A 21659-nucleotide genomic window follows, 5' to 3' on the forward strand; every position below is an offset into this window, starting at 1 on the left:
TGTCACGTTGCATGCATGTTTAAAGGAATAGTTCATCCAAAAGAACAATTTTGCTCACAATGTACGCACCCTCAGGCCTTCTAAGATGTGCATGAGTTTGTTTCTTCATCAGAACAGATTTGGTGAAATGTAGCATTGCATCATCTGCTCACCAGTGGATGCTTTGCAGTGAATGGGTGCCGTCAGAATGAGAGTCTAGACCGCTGATAAAAACCTAACGATAATCCACACCACTCCAGTCCATCAATGAATGTCTTGCAAAGTGAAAAGCTGTTTGTTTGTAAGAAACCAATCCATCATCAAGGTGTTTTTGAACTTTGAACTGTTGCTTCCAGCTAAAATACAAGTCCGTAACCATAATATTGCTTCCTCTAGTGAAAAAGGTCTCTCATCTGAATCAGGAGAGAAATCTGCACAGTTTAGATTAGATATTAGATAAACAATCCTAAACGGCTCTATACAAATATGTGGGTGGATTATGGACTTGTATGCATCAATAATGGATGTCTATGTCTTCTCAAAATGGTAATTTATGGGCTGGTGTGGATTATTGTGATGTTTTTATAAACTGTTTAGACTCTCATTCTGACGGCACCCATTCACTGCAGAGCATCTATTGCTGAGCAAGTGATGCAATGCTACATTCCTCCAAATCTGATGAAGAAAAACTCTTGTGCATCTTGGATGACCTGTCCTGGGGGTGAAGTTTTATTTCTGGTTGATCTATTCCTTTCAGTTATGCAAATGATATGTTTCAAGTCAACATAATCAAGTCAAGTGCATTGCATTTGATAACATATATATTATCTCACAAAGTTCTATCCTGTACATTTTGGCAGTATGTCTACTAATCTGTTTTCTTTACTTACATTTGGCTTTGTGTACTATAGAGTTGTACTTTATAGTTGCTATTCACCCTAACTGCTCCTCGCATCTAAATAGGTCATCCATATAACATACATACAGGAAACTTACCCAGTGTGCACAGTATGCATATTCCATACTGTTTTCCATTCTGAAACTTCCCTTTAATTAACAGGTTTTTACTGCAGATAATTTAGTATTGTGTGCATCAGCAGATCATATTGTCACTCAAACTGTCTGTCAGTCTGAGCACCAAATAAAAAAGATGACAAAGTTTAATTACAGGAAATCACTCTGACATTTGCTAAATTGCCACTTCATTTTCGCTCGATCTCTGTTTCCAATGCAATAAAACCCTGAAAATAAGCTCTTTTGAAGCGTTCCAGTGCTTTCTTCGTTTCCTGGGAAAAATATGATCATCTTGTCCTTCATATCAAGTGCCATTACTCATAAGCTGATATGGTTTTATATTTTAGGTTGTTGACCTTGCCCTGTTGGTTAAACAAGATATGACTCCCAAAACAGGCGATCTGTTTCAACACGCCATATCAGCATCCTTTACTCCTCCGCTGAGGTGAACAAAACACGGTTCAGTCTAGTTTTGGGTAATCAGTGTTGTTATTGTCAACTAAATGACTATTAAAAACTATTAGAAATCATGAGCATGGAAAACCATGAAGTTTAAATAGCATTAGATAAGTTTCAACAAAAATTAGAAATGCTTAATAGGCAACTAAGTGAAATAACATAAGTTTGTTGATTTCCTGAAATTAACTAAAACTAAACTCATTAATCATTATTTTTTACATTTAAGTGTTCGTTTATTTCAGGAAATCAACAAAAATGACCAAAAAATACACAATATAAGTATATGAGTATACTATAAAAGTATATAAATAACACTTTGGATGTTTATTTGGAAATTATAAATAGTTTTTGAAGGTATGGATCCCCCAAAATTGTGTGTGTGTGTGTGTGCGTGTGTGTGTGAACTGATATATATACACTACACATAATTATGAGACTTTAATAATAATGAAATATTTATTTGGAAATTATAAACTATGGTCAAAGGCATAGTTCCCTCAAAAATAAAAATCCTGTCATTTATTCGCCTTTATTAATTCACCTTCAGGAGATGGAGGTGTTTAGCAGAATACAATAGAAGTGAATAGATACAAATGCAAGCAAGCTCCTAAAATAGCAACAGTAAAAGTAAAGAGCAGCATGAATATATTTTTATGCTTTCAACAGAAAATGATTTGGGGTGAGTAAATGATGACAGGATTTCCTTTTTTTTTTTTTTTGCTAAACTATTCCTTTCAGTGTCTTTTAGTTTGTTTGGTTTGTTATTCTTTACCTAGAAGCCTCTACATTATCCATTCTTATGTTTTAATCCATTATTTTTATGTTTTAAGATGTTAGTTGCTGTTTGGTGACGCTGTAGAATAGTTCAAATGGTTTTTCCGGGTGATAACGGTCATGTCAGCAGCTTTCTCCGAAGAAGAAAACCAAACAAGAGCGTCCTGCTCCGTGGCTTTGACCTCTCGCCGAGTTTGTTCAAGGTGGTTTGAGCGGCGGGATCCGTTCCATCGATGGACTTCTGTGTCACTAAACCACCAAAACCTCATCTCTCTCTCTTTCTCTCTCGGACTCGGCCAAGGCCACTCCGGGTCTGGAAGCGCACATGGTATTTTTTAGCCTGAATTCCAGTATTGTTTTTCTCCTGGTCCTTGGGGGTCAGTGGCATTCCCATGTGGCGAGAGTGACAGAATGACCCTGTGGTTTGAGCGATAGGACCGAGACGTGTCATAAGACTGCACCTGATGTTTTCAGGGTCGTGTTGTGTAGCCCTGACCTTTTTTGCGACAAGAGTTTCCTAAAAACGAGTGTCTGACCTCCTCTTACACATTGAATTTTGTACGTCGTCTGATGTCACTCTTGGAAAAATAATAAGGAATTTCTGCTCACGTGTGTGATTTTTCTGGTCAGTCTTTAGGCCACTAGCACCAAAAAGGAGGCGGACTTTCCGGAAAACACACCTGATGGGACACCAGGGTGTGTAAGATGCACTCCTCGGTCCAGGGCAACAGTGGGCCGAACCAAGATGGCAGAGAAAGATCAAACAGAGGAAGAGGAAGAAGGTACACAAATACTGACGGATCATCTGTATCATGTTGAGATTATATAGTGTCTGTTAGCACCACTAGTGTCTGTTTAATGGAACTGCAGTCTGTTTATTTGGGCCGGACATAACAATAGGCTCAACCAATGGGGAAGTTGGGGGCGGGGCTATCTGTTTCCTTATAAGGTATTGTTGAACCAGAAATATTATTGTAATATAACACAAGATGAAGTCGTTTGTTCACATTTAACATTTTATGGATTGCCTCAAATGTTTTGTAAATCATATAAAATAATATATTTTTAATGTATATTTTAGCTTAGAATTATATATAATTAAGAAAATATTGATATTACTATGAATATTATTATTAATAATATATAAATAATTTGTCATTTTTTTATTTTAGTGTATTATTAATAAGTCACTGCTTAATATTTAATCATTATATAATTATAATAATAATAATAGTAATAACAACAACAACAATAATATTAGTAATCTATTATTATTATTATTATTTATACAATATATTATTGATTTTATAAATGTTACACCATTGTATATTACAGATATTATTGGCTCTGGTTAATTGCTTTTGTTATTCCTTTGAAGTTGCTTTGGATGAAAGCGTTTGCTAAATGCATTTAAATATAATTCCCTCTTTATAAATAACTATTTTAATAAATGCATTAATGTAAGTGATTAATCATATTGTATATTTAAATATATGTATATATAATGATACATTTCTCAAACAATGCCCTAATAATAATACATTTTAAATAAATTATTTTTAATTATTTTCAAATATAATAATAATAATACAATCATCACCATTATTATTTATCATTCTCAGCTAAAATATACATTAAAAACATATTTTACATAATTTACAAAACATACATAAAAATCAAACATTTTAACATTTATAACATTTTAAGGCAGTTGAATCTTTTATTTATTTTTCAAAATCTCCCGTCTGCCAGACAAACAGACAATCTTGCCCCAAGCTTACACCAATGGGCCACTCAAAACCAAACAACCAACCTAACTCTGTTAATTTTACACTAGAAGTAACACCCAGAGGTTCTTTTAATACTTATCATAGATTCCAGCCCTTTAATATGCAGTGGAAGCATCAGCAAGAAACAAGTCTGAGTATTTTCCTCCCCGTCCTATTTTACTGACCCTAGCTTCTCTGATGTTTACTGCAAACATCCAAACAGGGAAGTTGTTTTTCCCTCGTCTCCTAACAGATACCGAGTCAAAATTGTTCCCTTCCCTCCAACGACATCAGAGACACTGCAATTACAGCCAATCACAATCACGTTTACTGTCAGGCCTCTATATATCAGAATCAGCCTAAGCTGCGAGTTCATAAAGCATCTAATGACACGTAGCATTTATATCTCTCCAGAGGTGAAGCGCCGGCCGATTTGGATTGCCAAAAGTGTGCGGCGTTTGTGTTTGTGCACTAAACTGCAGGACTCCCACAGTGTTTTTGAATTAGTAATAATACAAGCTGTATTTTCTCCATTGCAGAGCGCGGCGGCCTGTGGCGCGGAGGCTCAGAGCAGTGCCATCCAACCATCCCACATCAGAGAAGCCATCAGGCGCTACAGCCACAAGATCGGCCCGCTCTCCCCCTTCTCAGTACGTAATAACAGAGCCGTAAAAGAGTTATATTTATAATCGCAGCGCAGCCCCATTTTAAAGTGGTCAAGCCCTGAAGTATTGGAATTGTTTAGCGCAATTTGCGGTTAGTGTAATTTTCCTCATAAAAGTCACATAATTCTACTGGAGACTTAAATAAGCCGAATTTCGATCCCTTTTGGAAATACAAAGGAGATTTAATTTTGTTTTGTTTTCTGTAAGTTCTGTTTACGGCTGAAGAGATGGCTGCTTATTTCGCACGCTTACGTATGCGACTGTGCAGCGAGTTATAATTTTCCATCAGGCGCAGAAGTGTGGGTGTCTTAAGTGCTAGGCTGCGTTTGAGAAATGGCTCTTGGAGGCTTCGAGGCTTTCTCGCAGCCAATTTGGAGGCTTTTGCTGCTGTGGTCAATCTGCAATTCACAGGTGATGAGCAATTTACCAATGACGGCCCACTTAATGCTTCCTGAGCCAATGGCTGCCAGAAAACCTGCCAGTGATGGTTTTCTGTGGCTGTTTTTGGGTTTAAATACTGATATTTGTTAGTTTTCATCTGGCAAAAGCACTAAATCACAGTTTTAATTCATTTTACACCAAATTGCAAAATAACTTCCATTGTAATGCACAACATCCTGAGATATTTCAGTCCCATTTCTTGCATGTTTGGTCCAAATATTCAGTAAGATCTGCAAAGGCAAACCAAAGCATGATGGGAGCATGTTCTTATTACATCTCTAAAAGCCCTACAATTTCAATGTTTCCAAGCAACGCAGGATAAACGTGACTGGATTTCCATGGCATGAACATGAGCCCAGCATGTAGGAAAGTGGGAGTTGCACAGGGACGCGGTGTATTGTTTAATATATAAAACAGGTGGTACATGGTTTCCAGTGTATGATGCTGAGTGAAGACTTCCAGATGTTCTCGAGTGCCACTCGCATTCGCCTTTGATGAGTAAATCTGGGCTCCTTACTGGGAATGGCACAGGAATAATTAGACGGGTTTGGTGCAAGTGACTGAGTGAGTGCCGTCAGAACCAAGTTATCATGTAATTGGCTGAGTTTTATTGCGACTGGAGCCAGTTTAAACACATGATTAATTGCACCAATAAGCAAGGTCTTTTAAAAAGCCTGAAAGGTAGAATTAAGCCCTTGTTTGGGTGGTCGAGCGTACGTGGGGTCGCCAACAGACACAAGACACTTTCTCATTAACATGGACTGTTATCTATTGGCGTGGTTGACTTCCAGACTTTCGACGTTGGTGCAGTTAAGTCGACGTATTACCTTCAAATGCGTGTGAGATTCTCAACACTCCCCCAGACTGAAACGAAGAGAAATCGCCAATCTGGAAACGGTTCGCTTTCACTCAAGTTTCACCGTTTGTGGATGTATAGCATCATGTAATTTAAACGTCTGCCCCAGTGACTGCTGTTGGAGGCTTTATCGGCCTCAAATTACCAGAATCAAGTCATTGTGAGATTATTAACTTTGAAATCGAATTAAGAGGGTAACGCAAGACCTACAATCATTCAGAGATCATTCGATTACACTCACGCACAGGGCAACGCAATTACCTCCCCGTCCGCAAGGACAGCAAGTCACCGGCCAAGAAGAAGTATACTTTTATTTGATTCCACCGTCTGCTGTTGTGGAAAAGCGGCTCATCAGATGGAATTGTTTTTCCTTTTATGTGTTCGTTTCTGCCAGTTTTTGTAAACGCCTGGCTCTGATGCTTAATCTGACCTGCTAATGCGAGAAAAACTTTCTAGTGCTTTCTAGTGGCGTAAGCACATGAGAGGTTTATTTCTAGTGCACAGATATCTGAAAATCACCTGTCTGTCTACAAACACTGAGAGTTTGAAGAGTAAGCGTGTGGTGTATTATAAAACATAAGCATAACTAACTGAATTATAATAATTATAACTGAATAGAGAAATTTGGAGGGTGTTCTCAGTTGTTTTTAACCTTACTTGCAGTTTCCCCTACTCTCACTTTACGTAACTCTTTGGGCCAAAGACAATAAAACGATAGGGTGATGTGTCTCCTCTTTCTAGTCTGTATCTGACATCCGCTGAACTTGCTGTTTCTCTGCCCTTTTCAATGCCTCATAAACACCTCATTATAAACAACCCATTGGAGCAGGTTTTACATCCCCGAATTCCAGTCGCATCCCTCACGTTGGCATCGGACGCCAGTTCCTGCGAAACCTTTCTTAACAATTACACATTTACAAGTAGAGACATTCTTCCCCGTGGTTTGAATAGCTTGTTATTACTCCATGAAATTGCTTCTTGGATGTCAAGCGAACGGTCGGACTGGCAGCGGTGTTCAGAAGTGGGTCAGTTGGAACGGGAAAACGCCACACGGTAGTCTTCCAAAGAGGCAGTATTTTATCAAAATGATATTAAAACCTCCCAGTGCAGAAATGCAGGCTGAGCACTGGCGCCATTTGAAGTAAAGCGTAATATTTGTCTTTGAAATAAGTTTATCGGAGAAAGAACAGCAACTTCCTGGATCTTGAACACAAAGAGTTGGGTTTGTTTTTATTTCACGCCAAAGTGTTGGCAACGGCAGCCTTTCTTTTCTTGTTTGCTGAAGCATCGATATGAAAATACTATGCCATTAGAATCATGCCAGAAAACGCTTTGCTGTTTCTCTCTCCAGATTTATGGAGTCGTTTTTTTCTCCCCCCTCTTCTTAAGTATAATTTCTGTCGAGCCGCATCTGGAAGTATTTATTTCAGTGCCATGTAATCCATCTCGTGGCGCAGTAAACAGACTGGCTATTATTTTTGAATAAAGTCTCATCTTCAGGCTTCGAGAGCGCCGAGCGCTGTCTGCGAACCCTCCTGGCTGTTTCAGATGCTATTGATTTACGGTGGGTTTTTCCACATGCTGACCCCCAAATCCCACTTCACAGCGAGGTGGTGTACAGTACGGCCCATTAAGTCGGAGTTCTGGGGATGCACTTCCCCGCTGGAGTGCGCTGGATCTGGCTGAGTTTGGACTCCCCAAATGACGGGGCTCTGCAGCACAATAACAAATCTAATCCATTAGCCAGAACTCTCCAAGGTGCCGCTTTACTCTAAATCACGCCGCTTTTCAGTTCAGGCTCGAGGACAGAGCTCACATTCGGATTACAATACCGTTGTTTACAGCGAAGCATCATTGGGCATTTCCAGAGAAATTGAGCAATATCAAGATCAGTTGGGTTTTATGATGCAATGCCTTTTATTTACTGACTGTGGCGTGACTCCCAAACTAACCTTAACCAACAGAGATCTTGACTTTCATTGAAACGTTTTAGTGATCATAACTACTTGCAATACTATTTATAATAATAATAATAATAATAAAATTCAAAATTCAAAATATATTCAAAATAAAATAATTGAAAGAAATTATTGACCTTAACTTTAATTTTTTTTAGCATCATAGCTATTTGCAAAGGCTAATATATATATATATACACACACATACACACACACGTGTGTATACATATATATATTGTAGTCTAATCAAACACATGTGTGTGTGTGTTTGTGTGTGTGTGTGTGTGTGTGTGTGTGTGTGTGTGTGTGTGTGTGTGTGTGTGTGTGTGTGTGTGTGTGTGTGTGTGTGTGTGTGTGTGTGTGTGTGTGTGTGTGTGTGTGTGTGTGTGTCTATATATGTTTGTATATATGGGTCAAAGACGTTAAGATGTCCGCATCAAAAGAAATGTATAAAAGTGATTTTGTGTCCATAGAAAGCACATTAAATGTCTAGTTTTAAGGTTTCAAATAAGTTTTTGGAGAATAAAATGTCAAAATTTGGTTGAAATAATGTTACATTGTCATTCAGTGTAACACAATATTTATGCAAAAATTCAAACAACATGCTCATTCTGACGTGTACATATTAAAATATCTAAAAGAATTAATTATGGAGCATGCTCAATTTTATTGTGTTTTAAATTAGTAAAAAATTCTTAATGACAAATGTGCAAAACCTAATTTAGTGGCAAATGTTAAAAATGTAAAATTACAACTCATTAGTATTTGGGGTGAAAGTAATTAGTCTTTTAATATGTCAAATTGTTGTAAATATGCCTGACAAGCTTGTTACACTGAATGACATTTTACTGCGTGTCTTCTGTAAATCAGGGGAAAATGTATGATATTTATTTTTTGCTCAGAAAAACAAAAACAAAATTGCAATTAAATAAAACAGAAAACTTTTTGCATTTTTGGGGGGAAAACTACACCAGTCTTTTTTTTATGCTTAAACACTTTTTCATCTTTGACCCAAATGTTTATATATATATATATATATTATAATTTACATATGTCTGTAAAATTATATTTTTACATGTTTACATATAAGCAATTGAATTATATAAGCTGAATTAAATGATTATAGATGGCTTTTATTAGAATGATGTTTATTGATTTAATTATGTAAAGTATCTATGTAACCAATCAATGCAATATTATATATATAAAACAAAAAAACAACAACAACATATTGCCACGAGTGATATCTGGAGCTGCATTAGTGAGCGTGTCCACTACACCGCTCGACCCAGCTCGTTCTACCCATCAAACTCTCACCCCATGATTTTACAGACACAGATACGTCTTGCATTAAAACCCACACTTAGCCTTGTCTATTTTCCTAAGCCCTCTGGATTTCAGATCGAAGCGTCTGAAGCAGGTTCTGACCCGGGACGACTGTACATGGATACGGTTGAACTCGAGCGCTGGCGGTCTGACGGCGGGGAAGTCCCGGTCATACGGCATCTCGTATGCACCACAGCCTTGATCCAATTCAGCCGGCTCCACACAGACAGGACCGTCCCGCCGGGCGCCAGCACACACACACACACACACACACACGTCTCCACATCTGTCTCGTGCTGCTCATGAATATGCACGAGCAGGAGTTACACTTATGGCAACGTCTCATTACGGTCAGTGAAATGCACACGCATGCATCTCTCTGCTATCTTGTCTCGAGACCTTAGAGGTTAGTCCACCCAAAAATCAAAGTCCTGTCATTTATCATCATTTACTCGCCCTCATGTTGCTGCAAGGTGTGCTTTGCATCTGCAGCTGTACAGCAGCGCCAGCCATAGCTTTGGGTTCGGAAAAGACATTATCTCAAAAGTCATAAGAAAAGTCAATATTTGCTCTCAAATCCTGTTTGTGTTGATGTGTCAGTTTGAAAATATGAAAGTGTGAATAAAAGCTTTTTAAGAGAAATAAAAAAAACAGCTGGAAATTGTCTATTCCTCATTAAAACTGTCGTATGATTACAGAAGTAAAACACAGCATGTAAGTAGTATTGCGGTGTTATTTTACTTTCATTGTTATTTATACTGTTATAGTTACATTCATATCATATTTTGTTTATCTGTCTTCTGGTTTATTTTACCTTTAGTTAAGTTATTTTTAGTAAATTTGCTGTTTTTGTCTTCTGTTGTTGTTTTTGTATGTCTGTATAGTTTTATTAATTATTAATTTGATTAATTTCACTGTTAATTTGACATTTTAGTACATGAAGTTAAACTGAATGAAAATGAGAAATACGATTATTTTATACTTTTTAATTTATTTAAGTTAAAATTACATTTATTTGTTGTTTTTGTCTCTCTTTTTTTTTGGTTATGCGTTTTTTAAATATAATTTGATTAATTATCAATTTTATTAATTACACTGTTAGTTTGCTATGTAAGTACATGAAGTTAAACTGAATGAAAAAGAAATAGAAAAATAAAATAAAATTATTTTGATGTTTAAATTTATTTCAGTTAAAGTTTAATTCATAATTTTTTATATGATTTTATATTATACATTTTTAATACTTTTCCACAAAAAATAACAGAGAAATAGCAGTTCACTGTAATTTAAACATTTCTTTATTTCTTTATTTATTTTTGTCAAATGTACTCCAATAATCAGTTTTATCACACTATTATAACACTTTTTCGAGCTCAACTTTCACTGAATGATAAAGAGCATCTGGGACATTCTGCTAAACTCCTCCTTTTGTGAAAGAAGAAAGAAACCCATACAGTTGGAACGACATAAGTGTGAGTAAATAATGACAGCGTTTTCATTTGTTGGGTGAACTATCCTTTCTTTTTCTCGTCCAGTTCCTGCCCAGGCTCAGTCTGTGACAGATCTTTGTTTTTCTTCGCTGGTATTTATGTTCTTTTTGTGCCGAAGAGTTTAAATGTATTCCTGACCCTTTTGTCTAATGTGTATCTTGGCCTGTGGACCTTGCGTAAAAATGACAAGAGAGAACTATTGGAGGTGTTCGGGCTGAAATATGCACACCACGCAGTTTTATGGAGCGTGCGAAGGACTTTGACACTAACAATGTTCCTGTGTTCATCAAACCGGCCGGCCAGCGTAAAACAATGACTGTTTGAGCGGTCACACACGAGACCCATGTCTTATTGTTTATTACACGCTATAAACAATGCCTGATGGCCGCCTTTTTTTTTCATTGTGCATAAAAATAAAAAGAAGACAGAATGATATTGTAGCTAATGAGTTGCATCTGGTCCCTTCAGCACTGGACTGATAATTGGAGTGTCATCTCTCGGTGGAGAGGAGACAGTTTGTCTCTCACATTTACACGGCCGGCCAGCGAGAGGACACAGCAGCGCTGATCAAAGATAAACCTCCTCTCTCCAGGGGTCAGCCATCTTTTTTCCTCACGATCCTGGCACTGATGCAGCTTAACAGGCTAGAAAAGAGAAGTGCAAACAGTTTCCTTCCTCACGCAAACAAGACGACCAAAGAAGCTTTTCTTTCAACTTGGCTGGGGTTTTTCCTGCCAAACGGCCGGAGCACTGGAGGGACAAGCTGTTCTCTCCTTGTAATGGTGATCAGATCAAGCTGAGTTTAATATTAGAGCCATTCACCTCTCGTTACCGAAAATATAATAGAGAATAGACCGCCTAGATTCCCTAATAGGTTTAACAAATGGCTGTGTGTGTGTGTGTCTTTGGCGTATAAATACACTACCATTCAGCAGTTTGGGATCAGATTCTTAATGTTTTTTTTTTTTTTTTTTTTGAAATTGTTTTCAAAAAGGCTGCATTTTCAATCAGAAAAACTGTAAATTCAGTAAAATTGAGAAATATTATAATGTTGAAGAACTGCATTCTAATATGCTGATTTATTATAAGTGTTAGAAACATTATAGTTAAAAAAAAAAGCTTTCATAAAAAAATTGAATTTTTTTTAGAATTTAAATTTTGTAACAATGTAACTTTTCGAATAAATTTTCAAAGGTTTGGGGTCATTACTTTTTTTTTCTTAAAAAAGAAAAAAGGAAATTCATAGCCTACTTATTCAGCAAGGATATTTTAGATTGATAAAAAAGGTGATAGTTAAGACTTCTGTCATTTCAAAAGATTTCTACTTTGAATAAATGCTGTTTTTTTTTTCTTTTTATTAATTGAAGAGTCATGATCAGGCTGCTGTCATGGATAAACCTGTATGATTTGCATTTGTATGAACATGACATGTTTAATTATTGAGGTGGACTTTTCTTTTAACTCTTATGACGCTGGGCTGACCAAAATGATCCCTTGTATATAAATTAATCAATTAATGCATAAAGTTCATGTGACTCTTTTGACCTAAACAACTGCAGTCCAAAAGCAAATACTCTTGCATGTGAATATAAAACACTTTTTTTTTCTTTTTTTTTTTTGGACTGTCAGACTCACACAGTTAAAGAAAATCATTAATTCACATCATGCAACCAATGCAAATTCAACAGCTTGCACAAATAACCGCCAACATATGGTGAGCATTCACAGGAGTGACGGACACGAGCGCGCGTCCAATAAAGCCTTCCAGACCCCTGCCAGCCGTCCGTATCCACCGATCCCAGATTTCTGATCCATTCGCTGTGGATTTCAGCACAGTCCGTAATATATACGGGCAATAAAATCAGCGAGGGTCAGTTGCTGCGCTACTGGAATGCGCTTGTGTACGCGGCCTCTCAAACCACACGGCCTCTTCCTTCTTGTACTGTCAGCAGGCGATATTTCATCAGAAAGCCTCTCTCTGCACAGAGTTTTTCTTGGACCCCTTTCGGCTTGGTTTCACGTCTTGCCACCCACTGCCAAGGCCAGAGGCCGGCCTGGATGAGCCGCGTCTGAACCTGGAGACCTCCACCAAGTGTTTCTATAAAGGGGGAGCGAGACCTTACTTAGCACTATTGAATGCAAAAATTGAGATTTATGAATGGCCGAGCCTGGTGTGTAAAAGCACGAAGGCAGAATGTTTCATTTGCACTGAAGTTATATTCTATTTCAGTACTGTTAGTGTCCTTAAAGAGGATGGAATAAGATCAGAATAAAATTGCATTTGACACTGTCGTTTTTAAATCATTGAACTTTCTCTCTGAGTAAGTTGCAGGTGTTTGTGTTGAAATGCAGAACTGTTGAGTGAATTCACTCCTGGATTTTATGACATTTTAGGTGGGAAAACAGTATCTTTCTCACCAGGGTTAGAAATTAACCAGGCCTCAAGAAAAAATAAAAAAAAATGTCTAGAAATGACCAGTAGCTTTCTAATATTTCTATTCTGCCCTACAAAGCAAAAAGGCAGTAACTACAGAATTGTGCAGAACTGAGAAAATGACTTAAAAGTTAACCTGTCATCCAGCCTAAGTAGTTACTGTACAAACAACCACCATTTTTCTCCAAAACAACTCACATTTCAGATAAGATGTTTTGTCAAATAACAAAGGATGCCTTGAATGTCATGAAAATGAAAATAACTAATTTTTGATCAAAAATGCAGTTACTGCCTTTTTGCTTTGTAGGGCAGTATTTGCGTTTCAGTTTGAGTGTTATATAGTAACGCTAATATAATGAGACTTTTGATTAAAATATGACATAAAATCAGCTTTACAAACACTTAAGTTGTAAAATATGATTTAAGACTTTAACTTAAATTCATCATATTTGATGAATATGACATGAAATTAAAATAAATCATCTGTGACAATATTGAGCGGTTTAATCAAGCATGGAAGCCTTTTCTTTTGGAATTAATTTTTTATTTATTATTTACTTTTAAAATGTTTGTATGTTTACAGTGTTCAAAATTAATTTAAATATAATGCTTAAAATATAATAAAATGTAATAAATTAAAAATGATTAATGATTAAATATAATTAAATTAAATAATTATTATGAATTATAATTATATAATTTAATTATAGTTTTAATTCTGTAAAATATGTAACAAATTAATGTGGCATGAAATTTTACCAAAAAAAAAGTTCAAAAAATTCAGACCCTGTTCCTCACTGTACAGGAAGTAGAATCTGTTCTGTTTTCCCTTCTTTTCTGTTTGCAAAGTATAAATGATTAGCAGAGGGGAGGACGAGGCTTGAGACGCTGCGACAGCTCTCATGACTGAAAATATATTCCATACAGGAAGGAGCCCTTCCCTGAGATATATCTCCATTGCTTTCCGTTGAACGTGCACGTTATATACATACATCAGGCTGGATTTATTTTTCAGGATCTTTAGGGAAACCCTCTTGGTCAGCTTCCTCCGGGATGTGTATTTATATGTTGGAAAATAAGCCTGTGATGTTGTGTGAGGCCGAATGAAACTGAGAATCTGCTGTGATGGAAAAACCCAGCATGTAATAAAGCGCCATTCATGCTCAATCTGTCAAACTGTGCTACCCAATCAGAGCAGAATTCACACAGTCAGTCAGTTCAGAGACACATCACATGTTTTGAATCAAAACTTTTATATTGTTTTCTTTATGAACACTCGAGATTTTCATTTGTAGATGGTTGTTCATGTGATTTATTCATTTCAGAAAGCTTTTACATCTTTAAAGGATTTCAGTACATTGCTAGGGAGTGTCATGCGGTTGCTATGGTATTCTGGCTGCTTGTTATGTGATACATAGAATTTTTTTAAGTTTTTCAATGTTTTTTCAATCTCAGTGGTTGCTAGTATTGGTCTACCGATATGTGTTTTTTGGTAGCCGATGCCGATATCTTGGAAAGCAGAAAGCCGATAACCGATATAATGCCGATATTATTTTTTTATTATTATTATTAATATTCCAGAAATTTGAAATCATTTGACAATGGATTAAAAAATAAATGTGTAAAAGAAACATACTTAAACTGTAGATGAAAAGGTATTTTTCGCAAATAAATAAATATTTAATACAAAAATAATTAAAAAGATAGTAAACACTGTAACCAACAGGGCACTCAGTATTCTAAGAAATTTGTGTGTATTGGGAATCATTTTTCAATTAAAGCCAGGGTAACCCTCATTTTACATACAGCACACAGTGAAAATTACATGAATATGACAGTCACGAGTTTAAAGATTAAAGCATTCAATTCACACAGACAGACCGTCATGCAGAGAATACGCAATCATGCTGGATACACATGCATACTTCACAAGACCTCACAGCTGGATTCGACTAAGTTTGCAAGATTTGTTAATTTAAATGTTCATTAGTCATTAAAGAATGTGTTTAAATTATATAAATGCTTACGGCAAACGAGAAAGTATTATAATGTTGGCCTTTCTATAACTAATAGGCCTAATATAAAAGCAATCATTAGAATACTTTCTGTATACATTAATTCCTTTGTTTAATTGTTCTGTCTGATTATTAGACAGACAGCTATCCATATTAGAACTGTTAATGATGGTGACGATTAACCAAGCGAGATAGTGTGACCGTCAAAATAAAAGTCTGGTGTAACTTCAAAATAAAAGTCGAACACATCAGCCATGCAGAAAAACTTATCGGTCGATGCCGATATTTATAATATCGACCGATATATCGGCCTTGCCGATATATCAGTCGACCACTAGCTGCTAGGCAGGTGAACATGATTTCTACTAGAAGTTGACTGATAGTGGCTTTTACCGATAATAAGATCAGGGCCTGGACCACACTGGCCGATATAAAAATATACTAAAATATTTTAGTATTAGCGTTTCAGTGAAATAATCCTTATTTCTTAAAGTATATGCAATATTTATGGAAATGTTTTTGGAAATATTGTGGTTTATGGTTGGTCACAATTGTAACTGGTGGGTTAATTTATATTTCTGCTTTCATCAAATTCTTATAAATCTCACCCCAGTTATTAACACTGTATCATCAAATTCAATGCAAACTATTATACATTAAAAAAAACCTTATACAAAAAAAAAAACATACTGATAGGTATAATGAGATAAAAGCCAAAAAATGCTGTTATCCAAGCGGCCTAATGTTGCCATAAACATGTTTACTTGCTCTACGACCACACTCAACAAAACTGAACAATTATAAATACATATATAATACTAAAAATCTTAAGGTTGATGTGGACTCAAATATATATATATATATATATATATATATATATATATATATATATATATATATATATATATATATCTATCTATCTATATATATATATATATATATATATATATATATATATATATATATATATATATATATATATATATATGTATATATATATATATATATATATATGTATATGTGTTAATTCAAGTTGTTACATGACCAGAGAAGTTTACTTCCTGTTTGCACTATGAGAGGATGATGGTTGCATCAAAGCTCCAAACCAATAGGTTAGTAAATCATGTTAACCATGGAATACTGCACATACTTAACGAAGACCCTTCATTTTTTACACATTAGCAGGAAATGCACTGAAACACCAGTCAGTTACATTTTTAGAGCTTTATAAATGAAAACCTTCTTTTGGTTGCCCAAGTCCGGAGGGGAAACCACAATCTTGGCAACCCTGGAGGAATCAGTGACTCTAGAGGTCACTTTCACTCTCGCACTGGATAATTACAGCAACGGATGCAACCCAGAAAACTTTTGGTATGGATTTTTGTCAATAATCAGACGTTCCAGCAATCAATTATCGGTTAGCATTAATCAGCGAAACCGATAAATCGGTCGACCTCTAGTTGATAGGGTGCTTTGCGTGATTGCTATGTGTTATCTAGAGAGTTTACAGTATATGGTTGCTAGGGTTTCTAAATGGTTGTTGGGGAATTGTGCATGTTTAAAGCTAAATTTGCATGCATTCAGTGTGAGATGATGAACAGAAGTTGAGTTTTTCCACATCCAGTGTAACAGATACAGGTGCAAACCTAAAAGTGATCCAACATCACATGTTCTCCTGTTCCTCATTGGTCCTGATTAGAAATCTGCTCTCCAGTGTGCTGATCCTATAATTGGACTCGGAGATAATGACCCAAAGAAACAGAAGTCGACAGCAAATCAAGCCTCAACCTTTGAGCTTTGATACACGAGTTTGGCTTTATAAGTTCCAGCTTGTCAAAGCTTTCACAATATCCTTTCTTTCTTGCCTTATTCTGTGGTTTTATTTCCAGTCAGTTCATGTTTCTGGGCCTGTATCTAGTTTGAGTCGCCTGTTTTCCTGAATCCAGCTCCGTCCTGTCTGGGACCTGTCTCCATTTCGCTTTTGTGTCCCGTTAAAACGCCAGACAAATGAAGAGTTCGCCATAATACGAATGCAAAAAAAAAACATGCATCAAAAACAAATTGTATCGCATGGAGGACATGGCCAAACAGTGCACATCTGCTTTTAATTCTCAGTTTCTTTTATAAAAAGGAAAATAAATGACATTTATAATGATCTACCACCCCGAGTGGCTTTGGATTTCATCAGCTCCATCCTTTTTACCCACAATGCAGCTGTATGTATTGTCTTGCTGCAGTCGCTGCAGTGCTTTCTCTTCTTTTCCTCTCTGTGGTTAAATAATGATAATTAACGGCGCTTTCGGTGGCGTTTGCAGGGTTCTGTTCATAAAGGCACTTGTTATTTTTATTTGTTGCCCGTGATTGGATCTGCCTTTCACTCCGGGATTGTGGTGACCTGATGGTTTCCTTCATGAAATACAGATCTCTGTTGGCAGAAACTCAGGATCCAGAGTCGTGTCCTTAAGTAATTACAATGATGTTTGTGTGTGACCACTTATTACTGTCCAACCGAGTGCTTATGGGAGCTCAGATGACATGATGTTGAACGCCTCATACAGTATAAAGGATATGCAACGGACTGAGAACATCACATTCAGAGTGCATCAATGACAAATGGATGAACATTGAAGAAGATTCATGTTGGTTTCATACATTTTTTATGAACATTCATACCGATTTTAACAAAAGCTTTGATTGAATGGCTCTAAAAATGTCCATTGGCTAACCATGTCACATTAATGCTTCATTTACACATTGAATACACTGTAAAACAAAAATCCATGTTTTTGAATTTGCTTATATGATTAATGGACCATTTTCTTTATCAAAATTTCATGTTCAATGTGTTACCTGCCAATTTTTTTAATATTTAAAAAAAAAAAAAAAACTCAAATTTGCTAATATTAAAAATGGTCATGAAAATCTACAAGTGTCATTTCTGTAATGTAATTTTAATACAAACACTGAAATATTTATTGCATTTAATGTAATTAATAAATGAATAGTTATGGTAAAATAAATCACCAATTTTGTGCAAAAAGATTTTTATTTCTAATAATTGCTGTTCTTTAGAACTATATATTCATCAAAGAATCCTAAAGAATAAAGTGCATCAGTTTCCACAAGAGTATGAAGCACACAACTTTCTTCAACATTGATTATTACCAGAAATGAGCATCAAATCAGTACATTAGAATGATTTCTGAAGATCATGTGACACTGAAGTAATAATGCTGAAAATAAAGCTGAGCATCACAAGATTAAACATATGTTTTAAACAGTAATATGTCACAATTTGTCTGTTTTTACTGCATTTCTGATTAAACAAATACAGTCTTTCAAAGACATCCCTAACTTCTGAATAGTAGTGTTTATGATTTCTGTATGATTATGTGTATTCTCTGTGTCTTTAAAACATTTTTCAGGCAGAAATATTTGAATCATAAAACATATTTGCAACCTAGTTGTTATACGGTTCAGAAATAAAATATGTGAACCATATAACAACTACTCTGCAGTCGTGTGGACCCTCACAATTACACCCCTGTGACATTTTTAAAGTCGAGCCTTCAACAAATCAGAATGCCTTTCCACAAATAGATTCATAAACCACTTGTTAACCACATTTGTTTTGTATCTGCGCTTCTAATAGATGAGGATGGTGTTTCATAACCCGCAGAACCAGAAATACTTCGATTAAACATTAAAGAGGGAAAAAAGCAGCACATTCCAGACCGTGTCGTCTGTGAAACCGGAAAACAAGAGCCGGCCTTCTGCCTCTGTGGAACTGGAGCGCTAATTCATACCAGATTTGCTTCTCTCTTGTGTTCCCCGACAGAGTGCCTACCGCAGGAACGGGATGACTTTCCTGGCCTGCTGAGGTGAGCGAGAGGAGGTCTGGAGGAGACTCTGTCTGCGTCTGTCTTTCCGTGTCTGCAGGTTGGTTTGGACAGGAATTGCTCTGGACTAACACAAATCTGGATTGGACACTTTTTTTTTTTGTTTAGTTGGGGTTCATTTAAACTCTAGAAGTACGACTTTGCTCTTTTTTTAAAATGGTTTTAAGTCGTATTTTTAGTCGGTTACAAAATGTTCTCAATAATTTGATCTATTTTGATGATGTTTATTTTTTCGGGGGAGGGGTGGGTAAAAGTTGGGTAATGAAAACCCATCTTCTTTTTGATACTGTAATACATTATTTATTAAATTGTAATATCTGGCCATAGTATTTTTATACCATTTCTGTTTGGATTTAGATTTAGAATAAAAATTAATAAATTAAATTAAATGTATTATTATTTATTTATTATTTATTTATTTAAAGATTGTCAATGAAGGAGTCATGGTATTACCATAAAAAAAAATACAAAAAAAAGTTAAGGGTTTTTAGATTCTTGTTCTTCTGCTCATCAAGGCTGCATTTATTTGATCAAAAATACAGAAAAAACTGTAATATTGTGAAATATTATTACAACTTAAAATAATAGTTTTCTATTTGAATATACTTAAAAAAAAATATATTCCTGTGATGCAAAGCTGAATTTTCAGCATCATTACTCCAGTCTTCAGTGTCACATGTAACATCAGTCGATCACATGATCATTTAGAAATCATTCTAATATTCTGATTTATTATGAGTGTTGGAAACAAATTATCATGTGGTAATGATCCTAAAAATTTCAATTTTTTAGGTATGTAAAAATCATTCCTTGTTATCCATGTCTCTCTCTCTCTGTGTGTGTGTGTGTGTGTGTGTGTGTGTGTGTGTGTGTGTGTGTGTGTGTGTGTGTGTGTGTGTGTGTGTGTGTGTGTGTGTGTGTGGCACAGAAAGGTCTTGAAAACGATTAGATCAGAAGGTGTGGAAGCCCTGTATAGTATTGTCATAGTACATGTGCAAAATATGATAATATGATAGTACTTTTGGGTGTCTCTCGTCGACTCGAACAGATCTGAGCTCTAGATTCTCAGAAGAGCTCAACATAAATAAAGCTGACGATCTGATTCCCCAGCAGTTCCTGGAGTGGGACGCACTGATGTTGAACTACAGTAGTCTGTATTATCACTATAACATCTGGGCTTGTTAATAACATACAGCGCTGTGTGTCATGCAATGCTCTGCTTGACTTTCCATTTCCAGTATGACAGATGACCCAGAATTAATGCAAACCAAGATGATAATAACACCACTCACTTCATTATACATGCAATGTGATGTGACATTTTAGATTTTTAAATTAGCAAATTCTCTTTTCCCTTTCTTAAAGTCCTAGCAATGAACCTTGTTCACGTTTCCGTGTTTCTCAGCAGCGGAAGTCGTCATAGTTGGGTTAACTTGAAGAGCAGTGAATGGGAGAGTACCACAAATACATTTTTTGCACTCAAATAGCAAAAGAAAAAGACTTTCAATAAAAGGAAAAGAAATAGAGAGAGACTGATAACGGCTGTCAGAAGAGAGAATGATGTCAAATTTACTGTCCCTACCATAGACACTGCATTAGAAACACCCTTGCATTAGGTTTTTTTGTTTTTTTTTTTGATGCAAAGGCGATATAATACAAAATAATAGTGTTATAAATGTACAAAAAACAATGAATGAAATACAAACAAAAAACTTTCGAGGATTTATGATGCTGATGGCCATTTAATGCATCATCACAGTCTTGCGAAAAGGGTGCATGCAACTGTCTTATTTTTATGTATGTTTTATTTATTTTATTATTTGTGTGTGTATGGAAAGGTGCTATATGCAAAAAAAAAAAACGTTTCTTTTTGTATATAACTTTTTTGTCACAACTCAGTTTAAACTGCTATCTTATTATGTCTTACATTAACGTTCAAATGTTGCATATTTAATTAGCTAACTTCCCATTTCCTATAGAATATTTTCAGATGACTTATTAGAAAACTCCATATTAATTTAAAAAAATTGCATATGAACAGAAAAGCTGGTCATTGAATCGGCTCACGTTTTGATTTATTTTAATTGCTGATTTGATTATTAGGCATCATGCAGGTGTTGCCTTGCGAGTCTCAGACTGTGTCCTGACTCATCCTGAGGAGAACGGAGGAAAGCTGCATTTCCATTCAGTCCTGTTCACTCGTCTGTCATCGGCTCTGCTTGAGTTTAATCCAGTCTGATGTCTTCATGTAGTGACCTGTTGCATTTAAACAGATAATACTGATGTCCCGTCCCAAATGCCTTTAATGTGTTCACATTTTCCTGTCAGCACCTTATAAACGTCCCGCAGTAAAACCCTCTATGATATTTCAAGGTGTTCGGCGTAAGCTGGACGTATTGATGTGTAGATCCATGTGAAATCCCACAGCTTTTCTCGCAGGAAATGGACAGAGATTTATGGAGCTGAAGCGATCTGACAGCCTGCGTTTTATTTCCTTTTATTATTCACACACAGTTACAGTACGACTCTACAGATCTTCACCGAAGGTTTAAGATGGGACAGTGTTCCTGTGTGTGTGTT

The 21659-nt window shown here is 36.0% G+C and overlaps 1 protein-coding gene and 1 long non-coding RNA gene across 2 annotated transcripts in view; one reads left to right on the plus strand and one right to left on the minus strand.

Annotated features, from left to right (window-relative positions):
- The window catches only part of LOC127947077 (A disintegrin and metalloproteinase with thrombospondin motifs 2), a 153379-nt gene that overhangs the window by 109636 nt on the left and 22084 nt on the right, over positions 1-21659 (minus strand). The gene's annotated exons all lie outside the window — the stretch shown is intronic.
- LOC127947080 (uncharacterized) lies at positions 2835-19630 on the plus strand. Its single transcript, XR_008151231.1, has 3 exons — positions 2835-3008; positions 4535-4645; positions 19019-19630. It is a non-coding gene; the product is annotated as an uncharacterized LOC127947080 (long non-coding RNA).

The sequence above is a fragment of the Carassius gibelio genome, chromosome A25 (genome assembly GCF_023724105.1).
Source record: "Carassius gibelio isolate Cgi1373 ecotype wild population from Czech Republic chromosome A25, carGib1.2-hapl.c, whole genome shotgun sequence".
Classification (NCBI taxonomy): domain Eukaryota; kingdom Metazoa; phylum Chordata; class Actinopteri; order Cypriniformes; family Cyprinidae; genus Carassius; species Carassius gibelio.